Source organism: Salvelinus fontinalis, chromosome 1 (genome assembly GCF_029448725.1).
Source record: "Salvelinus fontinalis isolate EN_2023a chromosome 1, ASM2944872v1, whole genome shotgun sequence".
In the NCBI taxonomy this organism is placed as follows: Eukaryota; Metazoa; Chordata; class Actinopteri; order Salmoniformes; family Salmonidae; genus Salvelinus; species Salvelinus fontinalis.
In genome coordinates, this window is record NC_074665.1 from 63,568,671 (window position 1) to 63,575,779 (window position 7,109).

The window sequence follows — 7,109 nt, forward strand, 5'->3', positions numbered from 1 at the left end:
CTTGTGGCTGAATGTAAGCAAGTCCCTGCAGCAATGTTCTAACATCTAGTGGAAAGCCTTCCCAGCAGAGTGGAGGCTGTTATAGCAGCAAATGGGGGACCAACTCCATCTTAATGCCCATGATTTTGGAATGAGATGTATATACTGCATACTGTTTGCAAGATACAAATAGGAGAAGATATGTAACTTCAAAATACAGAAATCATAATATCTATATTTTGAAAGTTAAATATCTTGAAAACTTAAGTGTTGACAAGAAAAACTATTTGGGACTATGTTAACAATGGACTAATGAAACAAATACCAAAATATAGTTTTTGGTGGAGTTTTCCTTTAAATTCAGATGTTTAAGTTCAAGTGTCAAGATTAAATGCTGGAAGTGTTTGGCATAGGGTTACAAAATCTGTATATCCACTGCCTAAAATATTTGGTATGCTGTGCTCCTAATTTTCTTATACTAACTAACACACAGACCTAAATATATTTGGCATTTGGTTTAGTAGGATATAATTATTTCACACTGTCATCAATGTTTTTACTAATATCTCTAATCACATACTTTGGTAGCACTTTACAATAAGTCCACGTAATAAAGCATTTATAATGGATCCGTAAATAGTTTATTCATCATTTATTAATCATTACTCCATAGATAATATGTTTAATATAGGTCCTTATGAACCATTTACTAATCATTAGTTTCTTTTTTTTGGAAGGCCTCATTTAAAGTGTGAGCTATTTATACTTTATAAATACTTAATACATTTTTTGAATGACCAGCAAAATTTCTCACAAAATAATAGACATGCCATTGGTAGACATTCCAGCAGTACTGTCACATTTTTCATAAGGAGTAGACCAAGACGAAGCATGGTATGTTTCCATCCTTTATTTTGGAATAGAAAACTTCAAAGAACAAAACAACAAAACGAACAAACGAAACGTGAAGCTAGAATAATGCTCACAGGCAACTATACATAGACAAGATCTCACAAAGCACAAAGGAGAAATGGCTGCCTAAATATAATCCCCAATCAGAGACAACGATAAACAGCTGCCTCTGATTGGGAATCATACCAGGCCAACATAGATATATAATTAACTAGATGACCCACCTTAGTCACACCCCAACCTAACCAACATAGAGAATAACAGGCTCTCTATGGTCAGGGCGTGACAGGTACCTAATTCTCCTTAACTTCTTGACGCTAGGGGTCAGATTATTTAAATTTTTTAAAATAACGTTCCCAAGGTAAACGGACTATTTCTCAGGTCCAGATCGTAGAATATGCATATAATTTACAGATTAGGATAGAAAACACTCCAAAGTTTCCAAAACCGTCAAAATATTGTCTGTGAGTATAACAAAACTGATTCTGCAGGCGAAAACCTGAGAAAATCTAACCCGGAAGTGATATATATTTTTTCAATCTGTGTTTCCTGGCCAGTCTTTCTTCCATTTAAAACATTTCCATATGTTAGCTTAGTTTCCCAGTTCCATTGAATGTTTAAAATCATAGTGTAAGAACACTTTTAAAGCCTCAAAGGATAAGATGATCCAACTTTCAAAACAAGTCATTTTTAGCTAGCCAAGGCAGTCAACTAGTTGTTTAGCTTTCTAGCACATTCACCCATTTGCTGGTAAACAACTAACAAACAAGTTAATTGGCTATTATATATTCTTGTCAAACTGTCAACAGAGTAGTTAGCAAGAAACAAGACATTGATTTATTTTATTTAACTAGGCAAGTCTGTTAAGAACACATTCTTACTTACAATGATGCCCTAGGAACAACAGATGTTTACCTTGTCAGCTCAGGGATTTGATCTAGCAACCTTTCAGTTACTGGCCCAACACTATAGGCTACCTGCCGCCAACTGGGAAACTAAGCTAACATATGGAATTGTTTTAAGGTGGTCATACCGTGGATGATTTAACTATTTGATAAGGAATTTAAGGACCTCTTTAGGTATAAAAAAATATATACAAAATTATTTGACAAAATATGGAATTTAGCCTTTACTACTGTAGCCCATAGAAACGCATTGATAGTGAGGTCTCTTCACAATCTCAAAGTCCAGAACAGGCTCAATATGCCAAATAATAGTCTAAAAACCACTTGAGGGCAAACAAATAAGATTTGAAGTTTCAGACACATGGCCAGGAATCCAATTTGTATCTGACTACAAACCATCTAAAGTGGTTTGAAATGTGGCTTAAAAAAATCTGCTTCCATGTGCTTCTTGGCTGTTCAGACTGCAGGAAAAATATGAGATTCGAATTGTATATGCAAAAAAAATGGATTTCACTCACTTCAAACTGCCAATGTGTACACGGCTCAATTGAACCGGTGATGGCCCATCAGGTGTTGATTAGGACTCTTAAATTATTCAGATGATTGATTAGAAATTAATCTTTCAGAACCTTCACACCTAGCCTACCGGTCAATCAGCACACAGTTATCTGGACATTTTCCTACCCTTGCAGGTCAGTTACATTCTGTCTTTTTTTAATATCGAAAAAAAAATCAATGTAGCCTATCTACAGTCAGACTGTACATATTGGTGCCAATCACCTGCGGGTGGTTTTATTTGCACCCCCCCATGTTTTCTGATCCAAAATCTGTTAAAACACTTATTTATTTTATTTTATGTTCATTGTTGGACATCAAAGACTGTGAAAACACCATTTATTTTAATATTGGAAATCTATTCCCAAGTATTCCCAGGCATAATAGAGAGAAACGTGATTGTACACAAATGTAAGCAAGGTTTGAAATGATCATGTTTTTGTCAAATATTATATTATAATAAAATTCGTCCCGTGGCTGAATCTAGTTGATGATTGCTGCTCTAGTGGATCGGCTAGAACAAGCCGCTGTGCAGAATCTCTGATAAAGGCAATTCCTATCCAACATATGCTGTTTGATTCTACTTTTCAAGAAAATATAGTATGCCTAGTTGTCCCCCACGATGAAATCGGGGAGGGGACTGCAGGATCGGTCTCCATCCGTCCGTCCATTCGTATGTTAGTCACATGTGATATCTCAGAAAGCACTGGCCCAATTTTGACGAAACTTGGGGGAATGATTAATCTTGCCGTAAAGATCCGGAATTTACAAAATGTCACTGATAGGCCCAAGGTATAGTTATTAACTGAAATGTGTGAGTCACACCAGAGATGAAGAGGCAAAGCAAGAGGCATAACTGGGCCTTCTCCAGCAGGTGGTGTATTTCTTTGGCAAATGACATGGAGTAGGCCTACAGGGGGTGGATTATCTATAGAGACTGGTACCCAGGATAACTGCCTACCATTTTTAACACATTTATTTTCATTGTTAGAGTGGCCACTTGAGTATGTCGACAATATAATGGATAATCTGTGGTCACAAACGATAACTGAAATCTGTACGTCATACGATATCTCAATTGGCCCAAGGGGGCCGATGCATCATTTGTGGGGGACGACATGTTTACTGTTGCCTTGTTTTATTATTAATAAATTGAAAGAAAATAAATTATAACCAGGTCAAAATCACTTTTATGGGTGGCGCAGTGGTCTAGGGCACTGCATCGCAGTGCTAACTGCGCCACCAGAGTCTCTGGGTTCGTGCCCAGGCTCTGTCGCAGCCGGCCGCGACCGGGAGGTCCGTGGGGCGACGCACAATTGGGCTAGCGTCGTCCGGGTTAGGGAGGGTTTGGCCGGTAGGGATTTCCTTGTCTCATCGTGCTCCAGCGACTCCTGTGGCGGGCTGGGCGCAGTGCGCGCTAACCAAGTGGGCCAGGTGCACGGTGTTTCCTCCGACACATTGGTGCAGCTGGCTTCCGGGTTGGAGGCGCGCTGTGTTAAAAGAAGCAGTGTGGCTTGGTTGGGTCGTGCCTCGGAGGACGCATGGCTTTCGACCTTCGTCTCTCCCGAGCCCGTACGGGAGTTGTAGCGATGAGACAAGATAGTAATTACTAGCGATTGGATACCACGAAAATTGGGGAGAAAAGGGGGATAAAAATAAAAAAATATATATATATATATAAAAAAAAAAAAACTTTTATTTCAGTTTCTTTGTTTCTTCTAGGCTATTGAATAGGTCTATGTGAATATTTTGACAATATATTAATACATGTATTTGTAGGGTTACGGATTAGGCTAGTACATTTTTAAGTAATCCACCCAACCCTGTTTTATTCTGTCTACAAGGAAGGCACAAAAGGAGAGCATGCTTCCTGTGACTTGTACAGGCGCATGCAGCTCAGATTATTTGTTTTTATAGACAAAGATATAGCATAGTCTGTTTTCAGACAGGTTTAAACAGCCAGCTGTGTGTGTGGGCGGACGTAAGAGTCGCCTATGAAGGAGTTCACGTTTTCTGCAGCATTCGCTGTAAAATATAATGCTCTGCTGCGGTGCTTCGATCATGTGCATACTTATATTATGGTATATAAGGAATGGTACATTGCAGTCTGTCACGTTCCTGACCGGTTTTCTGTTATTTTGTATGTGTTTGACGGTCAGGGCGTGAGTTTGGGTGGGTAGTCTATGTTATGTGTTTCTATGTTGGTAATAGTGTGACCTGATATGGCTCTCAATTAGAGGCAGGTGGTTTTCATTTCCTCTGATTGAGAGCCATATTAAGGTAGGTGTTTTCACACTGTTTGTTTGTGGGTGGTTGTCTCCTGTGTCAGTCTCTGTGTATGTTATGCCACACGGGACTGTTTCGGTTTCGGTTTGTTTGTTCGTTCGGTTTTTGTGTAGTCTGTTTTTCCTGTTCGTGCGTTCTTCGTTTCATGTAAGTTCTTACGTTCAGGGCAGTCTACGTCGTTTGTTGTTTTTGTATCTATTCAAGTGTTCTTCGTGTTTTCGGTTTTGTTTAATAAATATTATGTCATATAACCACGCTGCGCTTTGGTCGAATCCCTACTCCCACTCTTCGGATGAAGAGGAGGAGGAAATACATTACACAGTCATTTAGCAGACAGTCTCATAAAAGCCTTTTACAGTCCACAAATGTGGCCTTGGCTGAACCAGCATTACACCAAATCACCCAAAATGACGAGTCCAGATTCAAACCCATTACCTCTATATTTCTGTGCCCTTGCCTGGCAGACAGTATAGAAAATCCCACAGTATCTGAGCAGTGTTAGCCTTGTGTATCTCAGCCCTAGAATGGCAGGTGTACATAGTATAGATAACCCCACAGTAACTGAGTGTTACTAGACCGGTGTATCTCTCAGCCCTAGCCGACCCCCGGCTGATGATATTGACAGCTAATGTTAACGCTTCTCGCCTGATAGAGTGGCGGAGACTAGCGTGAGATTGCCAAGATCCGTCAACGTCTGTGAAACGCACACCTCCCTGCATCCCCACCTCAACCCCCCAGCCCCTCCCCCCTCAGCATCCCCCTCAGCCTCCGGCCTCCAGCCTCCACATCTTCCTGCCTTAGTCTTAACATCCGGATTGTGTCACCGTTTGATCTGACCCACGTCCACCACACCTCCCTTCACCGGAGATGGACACATCCCTTCATTTTCTTCTCGTTTCCCATTCTCTCGTATTCAGGATCGATCGACTGTTAATGTGGTAGCGGCACAGAGGGAGGGTGGGAGGGTGGAGGAGGGAGGGTGGCAGGGGGGAGAGGTAGCTACAGCAGCGACAGTAGGGTGACAGCCTGCTCTGTCTTAGGGAAATGGGGATGGGAAGTTCTGTTTGTTTTTGCCAGGGGCGTGAGCATTCTTTGAGAGACATGACGAGTAATTGTCCTGATTTATTGTGTGTTCCCCTCCCTACTTTTAGGTGTGTTTGTGTGTGTGTGTGTGTGTGTGTGTGTGTGTGTGTGTGTGTGTGTGTGTGTGTGTGTATGTGTGTGCGTGTGTGCGTGTGCATGTGCTTGTGAGTGTCTGTAAGTGTGTAGATACGTGTGTGTAGAAGGAAGACTGATCTAAGGTCAGTTTTGCACTTTCCCCCCAAATGATTACAACACTTGAATAGGGAGAATAAACTGATCCTACAGCTGTACCTAAGGCCACTTCTAAGTGCTGTGTGGAAAGGAGCAGTGAAATATGAAATGTAGGCCTTGTGCCTTACACACAAGGGCAATTTTAAATCATTGTTACATAAGCTAATGCAATTAATATTCCCTGTTTTATCTATTCCGGATAATTTCAGGTCAACACATTAACTAAAGACTATCACTTGTAGTTCTCAGGGTTTCCTTATTTCATTTATTTAACATGACACACCACAGTACATCTCAAAGAAAGCTCTCTTAACTTTTCTCTTCTCTAACTAACTGACTGTCAAGAGAACTTTCATTTGTTACAATTCTTCTGAAAAGCACAGACACTGAGCAAAAACAATGGCTAGATTTTCTCATTGATTTGACAAATCCACCGGGAATAGAAATAACTCTGAGAATAAGAATCTGAGCGATCTGATTTGTACTTGATTTAGGCCTTGGGTTGGAGACCGTGTATGTGTTTGTGTGTGTTTGTGTGTGTGTGTGGGCACGCCTATGGGTCCAAATTGGACACGGTGTGTCCTTAAGCATACAATAATACACTGAGCTGTCAATCAAATGTTATAATCAAATGTTCTTCAAACGCAAAAATATATAGGAGCATATCAGGCCAAAAATGTAGGTCAGTCCAGTCCTCATAGCACTGGCAGAAAATTCTAGATGCCATCTCTTGCTATTGTGCCCTTGAGCAAGGCACTTAACATACACAATCTGCTCTAGGGGTGCTGAGCCATGGCTCACCCTGGCTTCGCACCCCTCGAGCTGTTGCTCATGTCTTGTCCTATAGCAGTGTGCATCAGCAAAGTGCTCAATCACTGAACAGACTACATCCTCCATACAATACACTCTCTCTCTCTCTCTCTCTCTCTCTCTCTCTCTCTCTCTCTCTCTCTCTCTCTCTCGCTTTCTCTCTCTTTCCCTTCCTCCCTCTCCTTGCCTTGTTGCATATCTGTCCTCCCTCTCTGTCTCCCTCCCTCCATACTACTGATCATCATTGTGAGTGAGCTCAATCTGAACTATTTATTTGCTTTATTTGCCGGGATCAGCGATAAACAACAAACACTATTAAGACGGTCAATCAATACAGGAACATCAGCG